Source organism: Lactuca virosa, chromosome 5, assembly GCF_052849685.1.
Source record: "Lactuca virosa cultivar CGN04683 chromosome 5, Lactuca_virosa_CGN04683_v6, whole genome shotgun sequence".
NCBI classification, from domain to species: Eukaryota; Viridiplantae; Streptophyta; class Magnoliopsida; order Asterales; family Asteraceae; genus Lactuca; species Lactuca virosa.
In genome coordinates, this window is record NC_136430.1 from 101,734,208 (window position 1) to 101,758,337 (window position 24,130).

A 24,130-nucleotide genomic window follows, 5' to 3' on the forward strand; every position below is an offset into this window, starting at 1 on the left:
TGGGGACTATCTCCCCTACTGCTACTAGCATATAACATCATATTATACTAGCACATAACACATCGGGTAGTGGCAAACCCAGATGAATATCACAAACACAATCATCTAACATACGACTCCTACTTTTGGGCCGGCATTGGTGCCTTAGACCCACTTCTACTAGAAGGCAACTCACCTCGTACGGCTGACTGCTGAAATGCTGATCGGGAAATGTCTGACTGCTGCTCCGGTGATCCTCCGGCTATAAATCCATAAAACACTTAATCAGACACTGATAACTACTCTTAGGGTAAAATGACTATTTTACCCCTGACCAAGTCAAAGTCAAAGTCAAAGTCAACCTCCAGTTGACCTGACTCGTCGAGTTGGGCCGCCAACTCTTCGAGTCCCTATCCTTTCATCTGACCTTCCTCAAGCTCCTACTCGTCGAGTTTGGCAACGACTCGACGAGTTCTCCTTCTAAAACATCCTCGAATGAATCTTCATCCGACTCGCCGAGTTGTATGAACAACTCGTCGAGTTCACCTTCATCCCATGAACAAGTCTGCCCTTGACTCGCCGAGTTGTATGAACAACTTATCGAGTTCATCTTCGAACATTGGGAGATTGCCTTGGACTCGCCGAGTCTGTTCATACACTCGTCGAGTCCTATGATCCCCAGGACTATGGCTAAGTCCAATGCGTTGGGTCATTCCCCCGGACCCCTCTAAGACCACTCTAACACTCACTGGGTTCCTTCGAACCATAACAGAAAGGGAAGTCAAGCCATGGACTCGTCGAGTCCCAAGAACGACTCGCCGAGTCGAGAATGACCAAGTCTTATTTCTCGATTTCTGACGTACAACACTTGACCAAAAGATAGATCTAGGCTTCTAGGATCGATCTAGCACGTAAAGTTACAAACTTTACGTGCATGCATGGGACTATGAGCTCAAATGGCCCTAAATGAGACTCTTATGATGCATGGGGCTCTCTAAGGCTCCAAAATCAGTCCCTTTCTGCCTTATAACCCCTCAAAGACCTTGGATCTGAAGTCTTAGCCCCCAACCATGCTTGCACTCATGGTTGGTCACCAAGAATGGCTCCTAAAAGCCCTAAATCACCCCAAAAGGGATCTAAAACATGAAAGAGAAAGATATCAGCTTTATACCTCTAAAGAACTGCAGAGGGTGCACAAACTCGAACTCCTCTAGCCTCCTCTTGATTCCTCAAGCCTTTCTCTTCCTTCTTATGTTCCAAAATCACCAAAAACCATCACAAAGGCCTTATATCTTTACACAAACGATTAGGGTTTAATATGGAGACATCTGAGAGTAATAGGGACGAAGGGAGGTTGAATGAGATGCTTAAATAGGGTGCAATCCCTTAAATTAGGGTTTTGTCCAGTCAGGGCCTACTCGTCGAGTAGGTCATTAAACTCCCGGGTCCAAGTCGCTCCTACTCGTCGAGTTGGCCATCAACTCGCCGAGTTCTAGGCAAAAAAATGAATAATACTTGAAGAAATTCATACCAGGAACCGGGTGCTACAAATCTCCCCCACTTATCTTAGACTTCGTCCTCGAAGTCTGCTGCTCGGCCCTGAAAAAGCTGTGGATAATGCTCCATCATCTCGTCCACCGGCTCCCACGTCCACTCCGAGCCCTTCCGGTGCTGCCATTGCACCTTCACCAGCTCGACCTTCTTGTTCCTCAGATCCTTCGACTTCCGGTCGAGGATAGCCACAGGCCACTCAATGTAGTTCAGGCTGCCATCAACCTGTATATCATCCAGGGGCACCACTCCCGAGTCGTCCACCAGACACCTTCGCAGCTGGGAGACGTGGAAAGTGTCGTGGATCTGACTGAGTTCCGTTGGCAAATCCAGCCGATATGCTACCTTGCCCACCCGGGCCAAAACCCTGAAAGGCCCGATATACCTGGGGCCCAGCTTGCCCCGCTTCCTGAATCGGATGACGCCTTTCCAAGGCGACACCTTCAGGAGAACAATATCCCCGACCTAAAACTCCATGTCTGAACGGCGCTTGTCGGCGTAGCTTTTTTTCCGACTCTGTGCAGTCTGAAGCCTGCTCCTGACCTGCTGAATTCTTTCTGTCGTCTTGAGCACCACTTCGGTGCTCCCCATGAACCTCTGGCCAACCTCACCCCAACATATCGGGGTCCTACACTTCCTCCCGTATAACATCTCAAAGGGAGGACGATCGATACTCGCGTGGTAGTTGTTGTTGTAGGAGAATTCAGCCAATGGGAGGTAAGTATCCCAGCTACCACCGAAATCTAGCACACACGCCCGCAGCATATCTTCCAAAGTCTGGATGGTCCACTCACTCTGACCATCCGTCTGCGGGTGAAATGCGGTGCTAAAGTGCAGACGAGTACCCAACTCGTCATGGAATTTCTTCCAGAACCTAGAAGTAAACCGCACATCCCTGTCGGAAATCACAGAGACTGGCACTCCATGCCGAGCCACCACCTCTCGAATGTAAATGTCGGCCAGCTTCTCGGCAGATATACTCTCCTGGATCGGTATAAAATGGGCGCTCTTGGTCAACCGATCCACGATGACCCATATGGAATCCACTCCCCGCGCGGTCCTGGGAAGTTTGGTGATGAAGTCCATGGTAATATCTTCCCATTTCCACATGGGAATATCCAGCGGTTGCATCTTGTCGTGTGGCCTCTGGTGCTCGGCCTTGACCTTCCTGCAGGTCAAGCACCGCTCCACATACCATGCTACGTCTCGCTTCATGCATGGCCACCAATAGTCCAGACGAAGATCCCTATACATCTTCGTCGCCCCGGGATGAATAGAAAACCTGGATTTGTGCGCCTCCTCCATGATAGGGGACCCACACCATACGGTGAAGGGTCAACAACCCTCGGCTATCATAGTCGAAGGAGGAAACCTGACCCACAATATGCTCGCTCTTCCGGTGTTCCTCCTTTATCGCCTCTTGTTGGGCCTCTCGGATCCGCTCCAACAGCGGAGCCACCACGGTCATCCTCATACAGATACCCCTGATCGGCGCTGCCTTGCGGCTAAGCGTGTCGGCCACAACGTTGGCCTTCCCCGGATGGTAGAGGATCTCACAATCATAATCCTTTACCACATCAAGCCACCGACGCTTCCTCATATTCAGATTCGGCTGGTCCATGAGATACCTCAGGCTCTTGTGGTCCATGTAGATGGTACAACGAACCCCATAGAGGTAATGACGCCAAATCTTGAGGGCAAAAACAACAGCCCCCAGCTCCAAATCAGGCGTCGGATAATTCGCCTTGTGAGGCTTCAGCTGCCTCGAAGCGTAAGCAATAACATGTCCTCTCTGCATCAAAACTGCGCCCAAACCCGAGATGGACGCGTCGCAGTATACGACAAAATCCTCCATGCCCTCTGGCAGGGCTAAGATTGGCGCCTCGCACAATCTCTGTCTCAATGTCTCAAATGCAGCCTGCTGCTCAGGCCCCCAGCGAAATACCACGGCTTTCCTCGTCAGCCTGGTCAGGGGTACGGCTATCTTGGAGAAATCCTGGATGAATCTCCGATAATAGCCGGCTAATCCTAGGAAACTCCAAATCTCAGATGGAGACCTCGGAACCTCCCATCTCATCACGGCCTCCACTTTGGCCGGGTCAACCGATATTCCGTTATGGTTGACAAGGTGCCCAAGAAACTGCACCTCGCGCAACCAAAACTCACACTTGGAGAACTTAGCATACAAGTTCTCCCTCCTCAAAGTATCCAGAACCTCCCGCAAGTGTTCCTCATGCTGCTCTTGCGTCTTGGAATAAACCAAGATGTCATCAATGAAAACTATCACGGACCGATCCAACATCGGTCTGCACACGCGGTTCATGAGATCCATGAACGCGGCATGAGCATTGGTGAGCCCGAAAGGCATGACCACAAACTCATAGTGACCATAACGCGTCCGAAAGGCAGTCTTCTATACATCCTCCTCTCTGACCCTCATCTGGTGATAACCTGAACGTAAATCAATCTTAGAGAACCAAGATGCTCCCTGTAGCTGGTCAAAGAGGTCATCGATCCTCGGGAGTGGGTAACGGTTCTTCACCGTAACCTTGTTTAGCTCCCGATAATCTATACACATCCGATGCGATCCGTCCTTCTTCTTTACAAACAGAATCGAGGCTCCCCAGGGCGAACTGCTCGGTCTAATGAATCCCCTGTCTAACAGCTTCTGCAGCTGTGTAGACAACTCCTGCATCTCAGGAGGAGCCAACCAATACGGTGCCTTGGCTATCGGAGCCGCACCAGGGACTAGGTCGATCCTGAACTCCACGTGCCTCTCCGGAGGTATCCCGGGAAACTCCTCGGGGAATACATCCGCAAACTCTCGTACTACTGGCACATCACCCACCGTCGCCCTTCCCGTCTCCCGGGTGTCCATAACATAGGCGACGTATCCTGCGCAACCCTGCTGAAGGTAGCGCCTAACCCTTGCTGCCGAACATAAAGCTGGTCCTCGCTGTGGCCTCTCGCCCTGAATCACCAGCTCTCCCTCACTTGGGGTCCTGATCCGAACCAACTGCTGCGCGCAGTCAATCACTGCCCCATTGGGGCTTAGCCAATCCATACCAATAATAACTTTGTTCCCCCTCAACGGTATGGGAACCAAATCCACAAGATAACGCTCTTCGAACAACCTCAAAACACAATCCCGGAAGACCTCTGATGCTCGCACAGACCGGTCGTCCGCAATCTCGACCTCTAGAGGGCACTCCAACATTCCCGAGGACTCAGGAAACTTCTTGCTAAGCGCAAGGGAAACAAACGATCAGGTAGCGCCCGAATCGAACAACACCTGAACTGGGATACCATTCACATGGAACGATCCTAAACATATATATATATATATATATATATATATATATATATATATATATATATATATATATATATATATATATATATACAGGGCATATATCAATATCATAAGCATCATACGAATAAATCAGGGATAAAGAATCATACCTGTCACTACATCGGGTGCGGCGTGTGCCTCCTCGGTAGTCAACTGGAAGGCCCGGCTCCTCACCACTGGAGCCTCTGACTTGCCCTGCCGACCATCCGTAATCCGCAGGGTCGCTGGAGCTGGCGCCTTCACTGGCGCTGCTGCTGTCAACTGGGGGCAATTGGCCCTCTTATGGCCCCTCTGGTTGCAATGGAAACACAGCAACTCGGATGTCTGAATAGTGGGTGCAGGGGCGGTACAATCCTTGCTGAAATGCCCCAACTTGCCGCACTTATAGCAGCCCGACGATCCCAACCTGCACGCTCCCTCATGCGACTTGCCGCATTTCCTACAGCGGCCTCGGCCCTGCTGGCCTTTTGGCCCAGCGTCTGATCCCTTGGGCTTCTTCCCCGAAGCCCCAGTCACCTGTCCCTCCTCGGCCTTCCTCTTCCGGATGTGCTCCAGGTCAATCTCCCTCTCCCTTGCCCTGGCAATCATGGAATCCAGGTTAGGGCAAGCTGAAAAACTGACATGCTCCCGAATGTCGGCTCGCAGCATGTCATGGTAGCGGGTCCTCCTCATATCCTCGTCTCCCGCATATTGTGGCACCAGTAACGCCCTCTCCCGGAACTTGGCGATAATCTCCGCCACTGTCTCCGTCGTCTGTCTCATATCCAGGAACTCCCGGGCCAACTGCTGGAGCTCCACCGCAGGCGCGAACTCAGCTCTAAACCGGGTCACAAAATTCGGCCATGACATAGCCTCAATAGCTGAGGCTCCCAGAGAGTCACCAACTGACTCCCACCAATCCCTGGCCTGGTCTCTCAAGCATCCTGCTGCATATCGTACCTTCGACCCCTCGGGGCAGAAGCTAGTCAACTGTGCAGACTCAATGTCTGCAATCCATCGTCTGGCAGCAATTGGGTCCTTCGCCCCATGGAAATCCGGCGTACCACTACCCCTGAAGTCCTTAAAGGACAGTGTGCGTGATCCTCACTGGCTAGCCTCCATGTCACTCCTGAACGCCCTGAGGTGATCTTCCATCAGCTCGATGATCCCTTCCTTGATCGACCCAAAAATGACCGGGGTCGCATCAAGGATGCCTCTGGTGATCTCGGACGCGATGAACTCGCGTAGCCTCTCATCCACTGGTCCGGAACCTGAACCCGAACCCGATCCCTCTCCTGAACTGCCAACTGCTGGCCTAGAGCATAGTACCACCATTCTGAAAACACACAACGACAACCGTCATAAATACTGATATATCTAGAGGGATCACATCTACCACAAGTTTCCTGGTCTCGTCTCAGCCTTCCTCGATTCGAGTACGGATCCTCTGCTTTCGGTAGTACGGGCCCATACTACCTTCCACATTTATCCGTACTTTCCTCAAGAACTGCCTTGACTCCACCAAGTCCCTTCTACTGCTACTGATCTCTGCTATTCTCTTTCTAGGCTTACCCTAGGGTAATCACCAACCCAAACTCAGTCCTCAGCTACTGAAGGTATCCTCATAATGCCAATCAGCCACTATCTGAATACCATTACATGTGACGAGGCTCAGATAATCCTTCGAGTAAAGGACTTGTCCCTATAACGGTTAGACTCAAACAAGAGCTGCGCAATAGGGCCAAATCCAGCACTCTGAGATTATTCAACCCTGATCACGTGTGACTTAACGTATTCACCTAATGGCTAACTCCCATCACTCAGAGTCCCACAAAGCACAAACCAAGTAGCATTCAGACGAAAGGGAAACCTAACCACATAACCCAATCATACTGCTCTATCCTCTACTCAGGAATCTATACTAGCATGCAATTCATAAGGCTCATACACATATAACAGGCACATAAAGCATCCTCCTAGATCCTTAGCCCTAATCAAGCATGCAGTTCTAATAAGCATATCATAATATAACTTGTATGGGTATTTTGGGGTACTTACTTGAGCTCGGCCGGTCGCGCACATCACACACCTTGTTCTTTCTTAAAACTCTTTAACTTAGATTTTTGAAAACCATTTCCTTTGTAAAAATCTTTTAATCCGTCGGTTTGAGTCCAGACACCTCCGTGGGTGTGTCCGAATCCTTCAAACCAAGGCTCTGATACCAACTTGTAACATCCCAAATTTCGAGTCCAAAAATTTCATTTTTAATTAATTGATTTATAAAACTTCCATAAGAAAACATAGTAAAGACATATCATTTCATAAAACTAATATCTCATGTCTATAAACCAAACCATAAATATAACAACGTCAGAGTACAATCCCAAGAGTCTCGTAATGCGGAAATCCAACGTGTGTGTGTATGATGTGCAGCTACCGCGCCGACTCCTTCCCCTTCGCTGAAGAGGTACCTGAAACAAAACTGAAAACTGTAAGCACGAAGCTTAGTGAGTTCCCCCATCGTACCGCATACCACACAATCACATAACATACATATACTGTCAGGCATATCTGGGTGCCCGACCTACCCCTTCGGTCCTCTCGACCGGATACTGCCTAGCATATCTGGGTGCTGGCCTCCCCTTCGGTCCTCTCGACCGGATACTGGGGACTATTTAACCCCTCTACTACTACCACATAGCATATAACACATAATCATATTCTATCTAGCATAACTGGGTATGACTACCCCCCTTCGGCCCTATCGACCGGAAATCTTGGGGACTATCTCCCCTACTGCTACTAGCATATAACATCATATTATACTAGCACATAACACATCGGGTAGTGGCAAACCCAGATGAATATCACAAACACAATCATCTAACATACGACTCCTACTGTTGGGCCGACATTGGTGCCTTAGACCCACTTCTACTGGAAGGCAACTCACCTCGTACGGCTGACTGCTGAAATGCTGATCGGGAAATGTCTGACTGCTGCTCCGGTGAGCCTCCGGCTATAAATCCATAAAACACTTAATCAGACACTGGTAACTACTCTTAGGGTAAAATGACTATTTTACCCCTGACCAAGTCAAAGTCAAAGTCAACCTCCAGTTCACCTGACTCGTCGAGTTGGGCCGCCAACTCGTCGAGTCCCTATCCTTTCATCTGACCTTCCTCAAGCTCCTACTCGTCGAGTTTGGCAACGACTCGACGAGTTCTCCTTCTAAAACATCCTCGAATGAATCTTCATCCGACTCGCCGAGTTGTATGAATAACTCGCCGAGTTCACCTTCATCCCATGAACAAGTCTGCCCTTGACTCGCCGAGTTGTATGAACAACTCGTCGAGTTCATCTTCGAACATTGGGAGATTGCCTTGGACTCGCCGAGTCTGTTCATACACTTGTCGAGTCCTATGATCCCCAAGACTATGGCTAAGTCCAATGCGTTGGGTCATTCCCCCGGACCCCTCTAAGACCACTCTAACACTCACTGGGTTCCTTCGAACCATAACAGAAAGGGAAGTCAAGCCATGGACTCGTCGAGTCCCAAGAACGACTCGTCGAGTCGAGAATGACCAAGTCTTATTTCTCGATTTCTGACGTACAACACTTGACCAAAAGATAGATCTAGGCTTCTAGGATCGATCTAGCACGTAAAGTTACAAACTTTACGTGCATGCATGGGATTATGAGCTCAAATGGCCCTAAATGAGACTCTTATGATGCATGGGGCTCTCTAAGGCTCCAAAATCAGTCCCTTTCTGCCTTGTAACCCCTCAAAGACCTTGGATCTGAAGTCTTAGCCCCCAACCATGCTTGCACTCATGGTTGGTCACTAAGAATGGCTCCTAAAAGCCCTAAATCACCCCAAAAGGGATCTAAAACATGAAAGAACAAGATATCAGCTTTATACCTCTAAAGAACTGTAGAGGGTGCACAAACTCGAACTCCTCTAGCCTCCTCTTGATTCCTCAAGCCTTTCTCTTCCTTCTTATGTTCCAAAATCACCAAAAACCACCACAAAGGCCTTAGATCTTTACACAAACGATTAGGGTTTAATATGGAGAGTTCTGAGAGTAATAGGGACGCAGGGAGGCTGAATGAGATGCTTAAATAGGGTGCATTCCCTTAAATTAGGGTTTTGTCCAGTCAGGGCCTACGCGTCGAATCTGGCTGCCGACTCGTCGAGTAGGTCATTAAACTCCCGGGTCCAAGTCGCTCCTACTCGTCGAGTTGGCCATCAACTCGCCGAGTTCTAGGCAAAAAATGAATAATACTTGAAGAAATTCATACCAGGAACCGGGTGCTACAAATCTCCCCCACTTATCTTAGACTTCGTCCTCGAAGTCTGCTGCTCGGCCCTGAAAAAGCTCTGGATAATGCTCCATCATCTCGTCCACTGGCTCCCACGTCGACTCCGAGCCCTTCCGGTGCTGCCATTACACCTTCACCAGCTCGACCTTTTTGTTCCTCAGATCCTTCGACTTCCGGTCGAGGATAGCCACAGGCCGCTTAATGTAATTCAGGCTGCCATCAACCTGTATATCATCCAGGGGCACCACTGCCGAGTCGTCCACCAGACACCTTCGCAGCTAGGAGACGTGGAAAATGTCGTGGATCTGACTGAGTTCCGTTGGCAAATCCAGCCGATATGCCACCTTGCCCACCCGGGCCAAAACCCTGAAAGGTCCGATATACCTGGGGCCCAGCTTGCCGCGCTTCCTAAATCGGAGGACGCCTTTCCAAGGCGACACCTTCAGGAGAACCATATCCCCGACCTGAAACTCCAGGTCTGAACGGCGCTTGTCGGCGTAGCTTTTCTGCCGACTCTGTGCAGTCTGAAGCCTGCTCCTGATCTGCTGAATTCTTTCTGTCGTCTTGAGCACCACTTCGGTGCTCCCCATGGCCCTCTGGCCAACCTCACCCAAACACACCACCGAACTAAAATCATGGCCAGAATCCCAACCTGATTTCCCAAATTCTGCTATCAAGCACCGAAAGGACACGATTCCCATGCTGGGGAGTTTTACCGAACTCCCAACTCACATAACTCTCAAACCAAACAGCCACTTGGGTTGTCTTCCTTCCCGAAAACGATACGAGAGTTATCCCTTTTTCAACACTGCTCCTACTTCTGCATCTCGGGACGATTCTCCCCCACTTAGCTTTGACTAAGTCTTCACAATACATGATAATTTGGAGAATTCTCGATCCTTCTCACTTTCCGACGATCGATCCGATGACAACTAACTCTTTCACACTAGTGCTCCATTACTAGCCAACCCCAATTGATCACACACTCCTAAGAGCCAGATGAACACTTCCTGAATCCCAGTGAAACCGACAGTCATAAATGCTTGAATGACCTCACACTCAAATCCTGAAGACCAAAAGATAGATGCTCCAACTAATACCTCGGCGACGAGCTACTTCCCTTGGCGCTTAGTCCGTCGATCACTAACAGTTGCTAAACCCACTGAATCCTGACAACGTTGAACAACCCTTCTGTGGGACCCTATCCGCAGACCTCCCACATAATACCCCTTTTTCCAAGGTGTTCCAAACAAGTTTCCCGCTCTCGGGCGCTAGAATCATTCCCTTCAGGGTTCGCACCCTGACTCACTTACCCGCTCAAACGTCAACAGCTGAACTGCAACAGTTGAAGCAACCTCTGCCCTAAACCGGGCTACAAACTAGTCCCAATACATAGTCTACAATCCCCAAAAGTGCAATAGATTGCAAAATCAATCCTTACCGTCCGATACAAGAGATCCAAGACAAACCAGACCTCACAAAATACTTATGCCACAACGACCCACCTGCGCTCACCGGCGCTGAAATAATATCTCCAATCCCTGCAACCAATTGTCCCCGAGCTGAAATACAACTTCATCCTGGGTCACAAGCCTGCTCACTCCTTCGGGATCGAAAAACTGAAAGGGCACAATCCTTGCCCTAGAAACGACATTCCAACCCTATCAATTAACCATTCTACTTCCAGCTGCATAACTCCAGCTGAACATAATCATTACTCCTTTTCGGAGTCCCCGCGAACATTCCAGCCTCGAGCAAAACCCCCAAAGCCTCAAATCTAGAAACTCATGTGCTAGACTCTCCCGCTCAACCCGCGGAAATATAACGAGTACAGATCATCTTCCTGATCCCAGATAACTGCAGCCCTCTGCTCATCAGAATATGTGCCAATAACAAGTCCTGATACTGGAAAGCTCGACCAGCTCCTCTCCTGTTGTCGTTACAGCCGTTGAAGCTGATGTGGCAGCCGTCTCAGCAATGGCTGCATAGCGCTCGTCAGAATACTCAACCATGGCGGTCCTGATAGACCTAATCATCTTCAAAATCTGTCCCCGAACAATCTCGATCACCTCTTCCCGGATGATCTCCCTGACACGATCTTCTGACAATACTGGCCTATCCTGGCTGCCATCTCCCGATCCTGACCCGGATCCGGTCTCAAAACGCCTCGTAACCATCATTCTTATAATACACCAGAAAGATCTCGTATAGTCCATATAATAACCGGGAACAAACTCCCAACTAAACCCCAGGGGTTGTGACTTCCTTGCTACGCGTATGGGTCCTGTGTTTTCAGTAGTACGGGCCCATACTACCTTCCACACCTACCCATATTTGTCTCAAGTATCACCATAACACCCTACCAATGTACATAAACATAGCGAGCGCTTAATCCCTACTCCCAGAGGAATGCTAAAGATCTCATAATTGGCCTCCCGGCCTCACACAACCCACCCATCCATGAAACTTCCACCAACCCTGCAGCACTAGTGTATGCTAGCCATACATAACGCTGGATCCCATAGACTTTCGAATATCCAATCCTACCCTAAGCTCCCAATCAAACAAGAACAGAACATAAGGCCAAATCAAACATTCTCAGGCTATAAGATCTTAATTATGTACGGCCGTGATGCATACACTAAGCAACTACAGTAATGATGTCAATTTCATATAAGGAAAAACCCTAGGCTATCATGCATCATATAATCAGGAAATTCTATCATGCAATTCCTGAAGATCCCTAGCCTAGTACTAGCATGCTGCTCTAATCATATCTCATAACTCAAATAATCCGTAAGGTATTTTGGGGTCTATCCGCGAGCTCCGGCTGATCGTACACTTGCATCCTCCTTTTATTATTTTGAAAACATTTTAAGAAAATCGTTTTATAACCTTGTCCTCAGTTTGAGACTGGAGAAACATGAGTGTTTCCTCCAATTCACTCAAACCAAGGCTCTGATACCAACTTGTAACATCCCAAAAAAATTCAAGCCAATTTAAAACTTTTTAAAACATTTAAAACCATTAAGTTATTACAGTTTACTTTCAAAATAGTTTAAACATCAGAGTATCCCCAGAATCAATCATGAAAATGTGAGGAGGTGCACGATCACGCCTTCGCCTTCCCGCGATCATCAGAATACTTTGAAACAATAATCGATAAATGTAAGCTCGAATGCTTAGTGAGTTACCCCCAAAATACCAACGCCATACAGATATAACCATATCATATAAACATAATAGCAAACAATACAGCATGCGTAATGAGCCATCAGCCTGACTGGACCGAATCCCGGTCCTCAGTCTATCTGGACTGCTCTCCGAGCCCTCGGCACGTCTGGACCGCCCTCCTCGGGGCCTTCAGCCTATCCGGACCGCTCGCTGGGCCTTCAGCCTGACTAGATTTGCCCGGCCCGGGCCTGCAGTCTACCCGGTCCGCCCAGGGTGTCTTGGCCTACTGCACACAGCAGGACCTGCCTCAACCCTTTCCCCAAACCAACAAACATGTGCACATATAAACAAGTAAACATACAGATCTAACAGATCTCTAACATGGCAACCATCTTAATACCAGGATACCGATCTAACCGATCTCTAGCATAGCAACCATCCTAAACCAGGATGAAGTCTAACATAGCAACCATCCTAAACCAGGATGAAATCTAGCATAGCAATAACATAACAACCATCCTAAACCAGGATGTAAATCATAAAGGGCCGGCCTTGGTGCCGTAGACCCTGTTAATATAGTGAGGATAACTCACCTGGCACTGCTGAAGTCCTGCAAGTACGCTCCAGCTGCTGATTGACAGATTCCCGAACTGTCAACATCAAACAATACCCAATTAATAATTGGGTTCCAAGCTCAAAGTCCAACTCACACTCCAAAAGCCCAAAAGTTAATTAATGGGCCAAGGCCCAACATATGGCCGAATCTTCCAAATTGGGCCCAAGTCCTCACATGGGCCTTATCCTAAAGCCCATCTAATTACTTTGGTCCATTAACTTGTTCTTGGATGGTCCATCAATAGTCTAACCATCAAAACCCTATGGGAAGGCCCAACTCAAGGCCCAAGTGAAATTAGGGTTTCACATAAAATGACAACCAGGGTTAAGTGTTTCTCACTTAACCCATTAAGGACTTAATCCATTAAGTCTCTCACTTTACTAAATAAGTCATATGGTGTGATTGGGCTTAATACACAATTCCATTCCAATGGCCCAAATGTGGGTCCCGATAAGTCCAAGCCCATAATCCCAAAATTAGGGTTTTCACATGAAATGATGATTAGGGTTAAGTGTTTATTACTTAACCCATTAAGGACTTAATCCAATAAGTCTAATACTGACTTAGGTTAATTTGCCAATGATTATTATTTAATATTTCAAGTTATTAAATAATTCCCGTGTGTGTCCCGATCAATTCCCAAAATTAGGGTTTCATGGCATTAGGGTTTTCCAAACCCTAATTAGGGTTTCCAACCCAATACTAGCCCATTAATCAAATAGTTGGGCTTTTACGTCACTTTGGGCCTCATTGGGCCCATTAGGGTTTCACTAAGCCCATTAGTCACATGCTTGGGCTTTTAGGTCCATTAAGCTTTATTGGGCCCCTTAGGGCTTACAAGGCCCATTAGGGTTTTAGTCCCTTGCCCAAACATCCAAACTAGTCACTATCCAACAAGGCACACCGCCACCCAAACACGGCGGCCGGTGGCGGCAGCCACCACCCTAAGGTGGTGGTTTGATTTTTCCTTTCATTATTCTAATTTGTTACAATTTACAACGAAAATATGATATCACACACACATACTAATATAGACACACACACGCAGCCACCCTAGCGGTGGCCCGCGGTGACACATGGTGGCAGCCACCATGGTCGGCGGCCATGGTGGTTTTTCCGTGGTTCCCGGCTAAAGGCACACCCACACAATACAACAACACCAAAACACTCAACCACAAGAGCTGAACCCGGAAAACACCCACCCATCCAAAATCTTGGCGGCGGTTGGTGGTGTTTGACGACAACGACACCACTATCGTTCTTCCGACGCCTGACGTTGCATCAACGACTTCAGCCCCGACACACCGGCGAGAGGAGAACCGGAGATGTATCAGACGGCAGGAGCCACGACGGCGGCCTCAAGGCGGCGTGTTACCAGCGAACGGAAGAAGAAGAAAAGGTGGTTTAGAACAGCACAGCCGCCGCGGCGTCGGCCTCGTCCGCCATCAGAGTCACCGCAGCGAGGTGGCATCTGAACGTAAACGGAGGAGGAGGAGGAATCATTCCTTTCTCACCACGAACGGCAGAAGCTACAGCCACGATTCGTGGTATCTCGGCAATGAAACAGTGGCGAGGGGCGTTTCCTCCGGCAGCAACATCCGCCGGTGACCTTGGTTATTGATCAGAGCAGCACCATGAGGAGGAGGGGGGCGGCTGGTAGGTCACGTATGGAGTGGTGGCAGCTGCAAGACTACTTAGGGTTAGGGTTTAATCAGATGTGCAAGGTGATGGGTTTTATACCCGTGCATTCAAACTATAATCCATATTGACACTATTAGTCCCCCCTTATCCTTTTTCTTTCAGTTAAAGTCTATAAATTACCATTTCTACCCTGGCTTCAAGAATTCTTTTCAAATCAAATCCGTAAATTACTCTTTTAACCCCAGCCATCCAAACCCTTACATATTAAATCCAAATAATACCAAACGCCCCTTTACTTATGAAAATCTTTACAAATTAAGTCCCAAAATTTCACTTTAACCTCTGGAGATTCAAATTTTGTCATTTGGCTTCCCGAAACCAACTCCCAACTAATTATTATTTGGTTTTTGGATTATTAGAATATAAAATAAAACAAGAATTACTTCTCGGGGTTTCGGGTTTATCATTAATTATTCTATTTTTAACGGGATGTTACATAAAAGCCCTAAATCACCCCAAAAAGGGATCTAAAACATGAAAGAGCAAGATATCAGCTTTATACCTCTACAGAACTGCAGAGGGTGCACAAACTCGAACTCCTCTAGCCTCCTCTTGATTCCTCAAGCCTTTCTCTTCCTTCTTATGTTCCAAAATCACCAAAAACCACCACAAAGGCCTTAGATCTTTACACAAACGATTAGGGTTTAATATGGAGAGTTCTGAGAGTAATAGGGACGAAGGGAGGCTGAATGAGATGCTTAAATAGGGTGCAGTCCCTTAAATTAGGGTGTTGTCCAGTCAGGGCCTACTCGTCGAGTCTGGCTGCCGACTCGTCGAGTAGGTCATTAAACTCCCAGGTCCAAGTCGCTCCTACTCGTCGAGTTGGCCATCAACTCGCCGAGTTCTAGGCAAAAAAATGAATAATACTTGAAGAAATTCATACGAGGAACTGGGTGCTACACTCCAGCACCCTCAGACCACCCTCACGAAACCCTAATCGATTTTGAGTGATTTTCAGCTATTTTGTGCCCTTTGTGTGAGTCAGAGGATTGAGAAGAAGAAGAAGAAGAAGAAGAAGAAGAAGAAGAAGAAGAAGAAGAAGAAGAAGAAGAAGAAGAAGAAGAAGAAGAAGAAGAAGAAGGAGCTTGGGACTTTAGAAGGAGCAAGAAGATCCAGATATTTTGCTTCATTTCCTGCTTCTTGGAGGTAAAAAGTCCAGACCTTGCTCCTCCTTTCATTAAATACTCTTTTTAGAGTAACTTAGGGTTTTTGGAAGCCGTTTTTGGAGCCATTCTTGGATGCAACCACGATTTTGGGAAAAGAACTTCAGATCTGGAACCATTAAGGGTTCCCATGGCATAAAGGTGCCAACTTTATGGCCATGGGAGTCCCATGCATTGTATAAACCTCTTTTTAGGACCTTTTGAGCCAAATACCCCATGCATGAACGTCAAGTTTGTAACTTTACGTATAATATGGACCCTAGGAGGTCAGATCTATGATTTGGATAAATTAAAACCAACTGAAATCGACTGAACAGTTTTAGACAAAGAAGAACTCGGCGAGTCACTCATACGACTCGGCGAGTCGGGTTGCAGTTTCCCCCAAACCTCCTCTGATAATGGACAATATGTTGAGTTAGAAGAAGACTCGGTCAGTTGGGTTCATTGTAGACCTGAAGATCATGGAACTCGACGAGTTCAAGAACAAACTCCGCGAGTTCAGGACTTAGCCCAAATGCATGAAGATGAACTCGACGAGTTCATGGGACTCGGCGAGTCGAGTCAACCAGATGTTGACTTTGACCAGGCTGTTGACCTTTGACTTTGACTTTGACCTGAGTTGACCCTTGAAAGGGTTAAGAATACATAATGGTAATTAAGTAAGGTTGTTATGTGTAGGAGTTTGAGGAGTTGAGAGGAGTTGATCCCGGTATTGAGGACAGTTCAGACACTTCACAACGTCGAGGTGAGTTACCTTCCAGTAGCGGTGGGTCTACGGCCATAATTTCGGCCCACTAGTAGGAGTGTATGTTAGATGATTGTCTTTGTGATATTCATCTAGGTTTGCTGCTACCCGATATGTTTTATGTGCTAGTATGTTATGATGTTATGTGATAGTAGCAGTAGGGAGAATAGTCCCTGTGCCACGGTCGTAAGGACCATAGGGTAGGTTGGGCACCCCAGATATGCCTATACTATGTTATTATGTGGTAGTAGTAGGAGGTGAAATAGCCCTCGTATCTCAGTCGTAAGGATCGATGGGTCGGTCAGCACCCCAGAACTGCTTGACATGGGTAGGTCGGGAACCCCAGAATTACCCTGCAAGGTAGTCAAGCACCCCAGAACTGCTTGACATGGGTAGGTCGGGCACCCCAGAAATGCCTGGCAGGGTAGGTCGGGCACCCTAGAATTGCCCGACAGTATGTATGTTGTATGGTATGAGGTATGATGGGGGAACTCACTAAGCTTTGTGCTTACAATTTTCAGTTTTGTTTCAGGTACCTCTTCGTCGAAGGGGAAGGAGTCGGCACGGTAGCAGCGCCTCACACATACATGATTTCCGCACTATGAAATTCTTGGGATTGTACTCTAACAGTATTACTATTTATGATATGGTTTTGAGACATGTGATTATGGTTTTTCTGAAATGAAATGAAATGAATGGATGATGTTTATTTGTAAAATGTTTCTATAAACCGTTTAAACAAAAATGAAATTTTTGGTCTTGAAAATTGGGATGTTTCAAGTTGGTATCAGAGCCTTGGTTTGAGGGATTCGGACACACCTTCCGGGTGTCTGGACTCAAATCGAGGGTTTGAAAGATTTTTACGAGAAAATAGTTTTTCTAAAATTTAAAATAAGGAGTTTTGAGAAAGAACAAGGTGTGTGATGCGTGCGACCAGCCAAGCTCAAGTAAGTTTTCCCCAAGATACCCATACATGTTATGTTATGATAAGATTTGATTATGAGAATTGCATGCTATATTAGGGCTAAGGATCTAGGAATGATGCCTTATATGCCTACTTTATGTGTGTGAGAACTGCATGCTAGAATAGGGCTAAGAATCTAGGAAGATGCCTGATATGCCTGTTTCATGTGCTTGTTGAGCTGCATGATAGTACTGATTATTCAGTAATATGATAGCCTGGATAGAACATGCTTGGTTTGGGTTACTCAATGCCCGAATTTTGCGTGCTTTGTGCTAATAGGAGTTCTAGTTATCTTGAATTAACTAGTAAACGGATACGTTAAGTTACACATTGCGAGGACCAAATAATTTCAGAGGGTTGGGTCTAGCCCTACTTCGCAGCTCTTGTTTGAGTCCAACCGTTGTAGGGTAGGACCTCTCATTCGAAGAATTATCTAGTCTTAGTAATATGTAATGGTATTCGCGATCTAGTTAGGGAGAGATGAAAGACCCCTTTCATACTTAACATTATCATAAAGTCAAAAACATGCTACATGCATATTTATATCTTATTACAAAAGACTGGATACAAACCGACTATTAAGGCTTTTACAAGATTTCATAAAATACATAACTACCCAGGAATTTATAACACATATACATATACATATATGTATGATAAGTACAAACATAGTAGTGTTAACTATTCTAAGTCTTCCCACAAAACATGTTTACTCTGGATGCTTATCACCTGAAATAGTTAAACACTGAGAGGGATAAGCGGGTGACGCTTAGTGAGTCCAATAACAGTTAACAATATAACGTTATGCCATATATATATATATATATATATATATCAATATGACAGAAGCAAAGAGGGACAAAGAACAACGAAGACATATGTGTATCATATGGTAGGCTTTCCATATCAACCAATGATTTGATTCAAAGATTTACGATCAATGAGACATAATAATTTCAGGATCATAAACATGATATACATCATAAAGCTTCAACCCAAGTGGCACAGAAAATAAACGATTTCTGATTATCATTTTGCTAGCATATACAGGCTTTCAGCCCTACTTAGCCCTATGTCAATACCAAAGTGATACGAGTCATGCTCTACATGGCAAAAGGCACAAAGCCAATACTAAAGTGATACGAGACATGCTCTACATGGCCAAAGGCATAATACCAATACCAGAATAATACAAGACATTCTCTACATGGCCAAAGGCACAAAGCCAATACCAAAGTGATAGGAGACATGCTCTACATGGCCAAAGGTATAAAACTATTACCAGAATAACACAAGAAAGCACATTGCACATATAACAAATAACATACAATTGTCCTTACATTGAACTCACCGTGAAATAGCCGAATGATAAAATGGCGATTTGGACAGCACTTCGTTTCTATAAATGACTTTCTTTGATGAAACCGGGAGTTTTAGTTGAAAACCGTGCTTTACGCGGGCAGAGTTTCCACTGAAAAGATTATTTTCTCGGGTCTTTGGGTGTTCCGGGGCTTGCTTCGAGTGTTAGGGAGGTTCCCTAGGCTTCGGGGGTGTTAGGATAGCTTAGAAGAAAGTAGAGGGTGTAAAAGTGTGAAATTTCTAAACATAAATCGGGCAGCCTCGCACTTCTATTTATAGTATCCGAAACTTAGTATTACGTTTGGGCGTAAATTTCAGGTACACAGGGCGTACTGTCTACGCTGAGCGTACTCTCGTACGCTGGGCGTAGGAGCTTCGTGTCACCGACGTGTCAATTGTGCGAGATAGGTGTCCTCCATCCGAAGGATAGGCGACGTGGCTGATTTCGGAACTTGTTCGAGTACGCAGGGAGTAACTCGAGTACGCTGGGCGTACGGCCTCCTCGAAGTTTGTGTCTGAAACTTCAAAAATTCATATTTTTCGCATACAAGATCCGTTTTTGACGTTCTTTATATCCACGCGTAGGTGAGATTAGACTCTACAACTTTCTTTTAGACTCCATCGGTTAATTTTGACTTCATTTTTAATATTATATTTTTAACAGGCCGGGACAGGAAAGTCCGTTAAAAATTCATAACTTCTTCATCCGACGTCCGTTTTCGTCTGTCTTTTTACCGTTGAACTACTATTGACGAGACCTTCGATTCTCGTTTAGGTTGTGTCAGCTAAAAATTGCTCGATCTATAATTCGAATTTCGAGTTGAATACTGTTATACCGAATTTTAGAAAAATCATAACTTCCTCACACGAAGTCAGATTTGGACGTTCTTTTTATGAAAGTTCTCTGTTTAACGAATATTACTACTTTCATTTAGATTACTAAAGCTAAAAAGTAGTTTAATGTAAACTCATTTTTTACGTCATATGGCGTCGTGCCGGTTCTGTCGCGAAACTTTGATAAGTCATAACTTCTTCGTTATAACTCGGATTTCGGTGAGGTTTTCACCTAAACGTTTCTAACGAGATAATTTACAACTTTCAATAACATTAGTTTTAGTTATTTCCAAATTAAATGTTATATTTTCGTTAATTTTGATAGTTGACTTTTTGATCGGAATCTCATAAGACTTCCAATACTTTCCGAATGATTCTAAACATAGTTTTACTTCAAATCTCATAAAACTATCTTGTTAGAACTCAACGCTCAAAACCATATAATATTTAATAATATTCAATTTTAAGCTAACAAGCTTACAAAACACAATAATTGAACTAGGTTATTAACGTGTATGTTACAAATACCTCCTCCTTTTGAGGATTTCGTCCCCGAAATTACAACGATTTAAACAAATGGGGATATTTCACTCTTATCCCATTCTTATTTTCCCAAGTATAATTTGGGCATCGATGGTGTTTCCATTTGACAAGCACCAACTCCACTTCTTTATTACGTAGATCAACCGTTCTTTCGTTTATGATCTCTTCAGGATCTTCTACATATCTTAACTTATTATCCAGTTTCACCTCGGATAACGGAACCGTTTCGTCATATCTGTTCAAACATTTACGCAGATAACTCACATGAAATACATCATGAATACCTGCCAAATTTTCGGGCAATTCTAAATGATATGCTTGCTTACCAATTCTCTCGATGATTTTGAAAGGACCAACAAATCTTGGACTCAAATTGCCTTTCTTCCCAAATCGCATAATTCCTTTCCATGGGGATACCTTCAGCATTATGAAATCACCCATCTGGAATTCTATGGGTCGTCTCGTCTTTTCTGCATAGGACTTTTGTTGATCCTGGGCCGCTTTCATTCTTTCTCGTACGACTTGAATCTTATCAGTGATGTCTTGAATCATTTCAGGACCACCAAGGATTTTCTGTCCTACATCACGCCAACATAATGGAGTACGACATTTGCGCCCATATAGTGCTTCATATGGCGGCATTTTGATTGACGTGTGGTAACTGTTATTATATAAAAATTCGACAAGAGGTAAGTACTTATCCCAGTTACCACCGAACTCCAAGACACATGCATGAAACATATCTTCTCTGTTTGGATTGTTCTCTTTGTCTAACTATCTGTCTGGGGATGATAGGCTGTGTTGAGAGCAACACGAGATCCCAATGGTATGCATGATATCTATTTTGTATGATCGAATGAAATCACACAGGAATGGAATGGAATGGAATGAACACCTGAACATGTTTTTTGTCGTTTAAAATATATACTATGAATTCCAAATAGTAAAAGAAAAACTTATTTCTCACTTCGGAAAATTGTTTGCGTTTATATAAATGTTAAATTATGTGAAATCATAGATTATAGCTATTATGGAGAAAATATTTTTTTTTTTTATTTCTGGAAAATAACAAAAAAAAATTGAATTGGAATTCTAAATGTTGTAGTTACTGAAAATTATAGAAATAAAAGTCCTTTTAATAATTATAACATATAATTATTAGTTGGTGCTGCTATTCTTTTCCGAGTAACTGAATATAATGCTTATATGTTGGGTTGATGTTAGTATGTGTTAGGGTTGGCTTGCATTTGCACAAATGAATTGTTGGCAGCTAAGCATCATGTTATCGAATTTGTTTATTTTTTTATTTAGTCCTACTAAGATTAATTTTTGACTTTTGACTAACAGGGAAATGATGCAAGATTTTTTGTCCAACTATAAGTAAGTACACTATCTTTTTGTTATGATGGAATCAAAAAATGAATGGAATTGTTCATTCCATTTTAAAAAGATGACATTTTTTTTAAAAATCTTTACAGAGGGTGTTGCGGATGCTGATTTAGTTCTTTTGGTGACCACAAGACCGACATCTGGCAATACCCTGGCATGTGTCGTACCAAGTGAACGTGATCAATGGGGTCGTGCAGGTAATACAAAATGTTGTCTGGATAAATGATGTTTAAAAAATTTAACTCAAGAAAAAAAAAAAGAACTTTGGGAAACCGAAGGAAAAAGTAAAGGAGAGTGAAAAAGCGAATAAAGTTATAACCCAACCGGGAAAGATTCTCCTTTGTTCTTTTGTATTAAGTAAAAAAAACAAAAAAAACAAAAAAACAAACCATATATAGCTTACGAGATTAGGTCTGTTTGAACAGGGCATGTGAATGTTGGCACTTGACACTTGACCACAGAAGCAGAAACACTACTTTCCGTTACACTCATACATTGAGTTTGGTTTCTTCTTATTATTTTTTTATTTTTTGTACAAAATTTTAAAAGATTCGGGCTTTTTATAAAAAGTGTTCCTAATAAGTTTGGATTTGCAGGTGATGCATGTCCTTGGATTCGACCCTCATGCCTTTACACATTTTAGAGACGGGAGAAAAAGGAGGCCAACTCAGCTGAATTGTTAAATTCCAAAAGTTTTTATATTTTTAAAATCTGAAACATGTTAACTTGAGTTGGAAGATGGTGGAGGCCGTGGGGCTTCAGGTATCTCAATAAGTGCTTAATGCATTAAGTTGATTAAGGTGTTGTTTGTTTTTTCGAAGCGAAAATTCATGAAGTCTGCGGACCACCTCTAAAATCCTCTGTAGCAGAAGAGGTGGAACAAACGGTTGCAGCACATAATAAGAAGCATGTTTGTTTTTTATCATCTATCATCTGCAGATTGATGCAGTAAACTGAAATTTAAATAAACTAATTTTATAAACTGAAAATAGTTCTCAACACCGAAATTTTAATAATTCTAGTCTTAAAACATTGAAAGAGTACTAAAAAGAACATGTAAAAAAACAAAAATATAAAATTTTAAAAAAAAAACTTACAAAAATATAAAAGAAGCTAACAGCTTTATTCTAGAAAAAAAACTAATTTAAAAAAACATAAAAAAGAAAATAAAAAAAATTAAGAAAGTATTGCAAACAATGTCTATAAAGTTCGTAAAAAATTACACACGTTAAAAAAGATGAAACTGAAACTGGAAATATTATTAACAGAAACGATAAAAAAAATTAAAAAAAATCAAAGTTTTTTTGTTAAAAAAAATCAAGTTAAAAAAATTTGTGGAAACTATAATAACAAATTGTATCAAATCCGTAAATAAAAGTTAAAAAAAATTAAGTTATACCAAAATTCTAAAAAAAACACTTCAAAAAATTGAAAGCTAAAGAGGTTTGAAGAGGCAAGTCAAGTGTTGCGCCACGAAGCACATGCGCAGAGGTTTTGCAGTCTGAAGTCTTCCAAAAAACAAACTGCTGCGAGAGGGAAAGTGTTGCGTGTGAGTTGCGCCGCGCAGCAGAAATTGGTTTGAAGAGGTTTTTTTTAAAAAACAAACAGCACCTAACTAAAAAGGAAACATCATTTCCCTAACTTTTTGTCTGAATCCGGAACTCATTGGGAGAAGAGACTTCTGATGAACGAGATCATGACTGCTTCAGTTGATAGAAGATCAGTAGTTTCAAAAATGACATGGGCTATATTAGAAGATAGCGGTTGGTATGAAGCAAATTACACCATGGCAGATCAACTTGATTGGGGACATAACCAAGGAACCGAGTTTTTAACTGCCCCTTGTAACCTATGGAACGGGCCCTACCATTGCAACACAAGACAGTTAACAGGGTGTACATATAACCGTGAAGCTGAGGGTTATTGCCCAATTGTAAATTATAGTGGTGATCTTCCTCTATGGGCCGGTTATTTTCCTCAACCTAACAAAAGATTTAGACTGTTTTTTGACTTGCTGATTATTGATGACAAGTGGGCAGTCCTCATTGGCTGATTATTGCACTTATGTTGTACCTTATTTTGATGGTTCTTGTATAGACACTAATAGTGCAAGGGAGCCTGATAGAATGTTGGGTGAAGTGTGTGGAAGTAAGTCTATGTGAGGGTTATATAATAACAATTGGGTAGAATATTTTTGAATTATAATGTTTTATTAGGGAAAAATTTATGATTATAATTTAATTTTTATTTTGTGAAGGTGTATGTCCTCTTCGTTAGTGAGAAACAGATTTGTAAGAGGCTCTATGACACAAGGAAACGGTTGTTATCAAGGAAGATGTATTGGTCAAAGTGTAAAAAGGAATCGGTTTAGTAACTCAAGATACACATAAAAGCCATGATAATGAGCTGAGACAAATTATTGGGGCTGCAGTACGTTTTATCATCTCTTATGCACAAC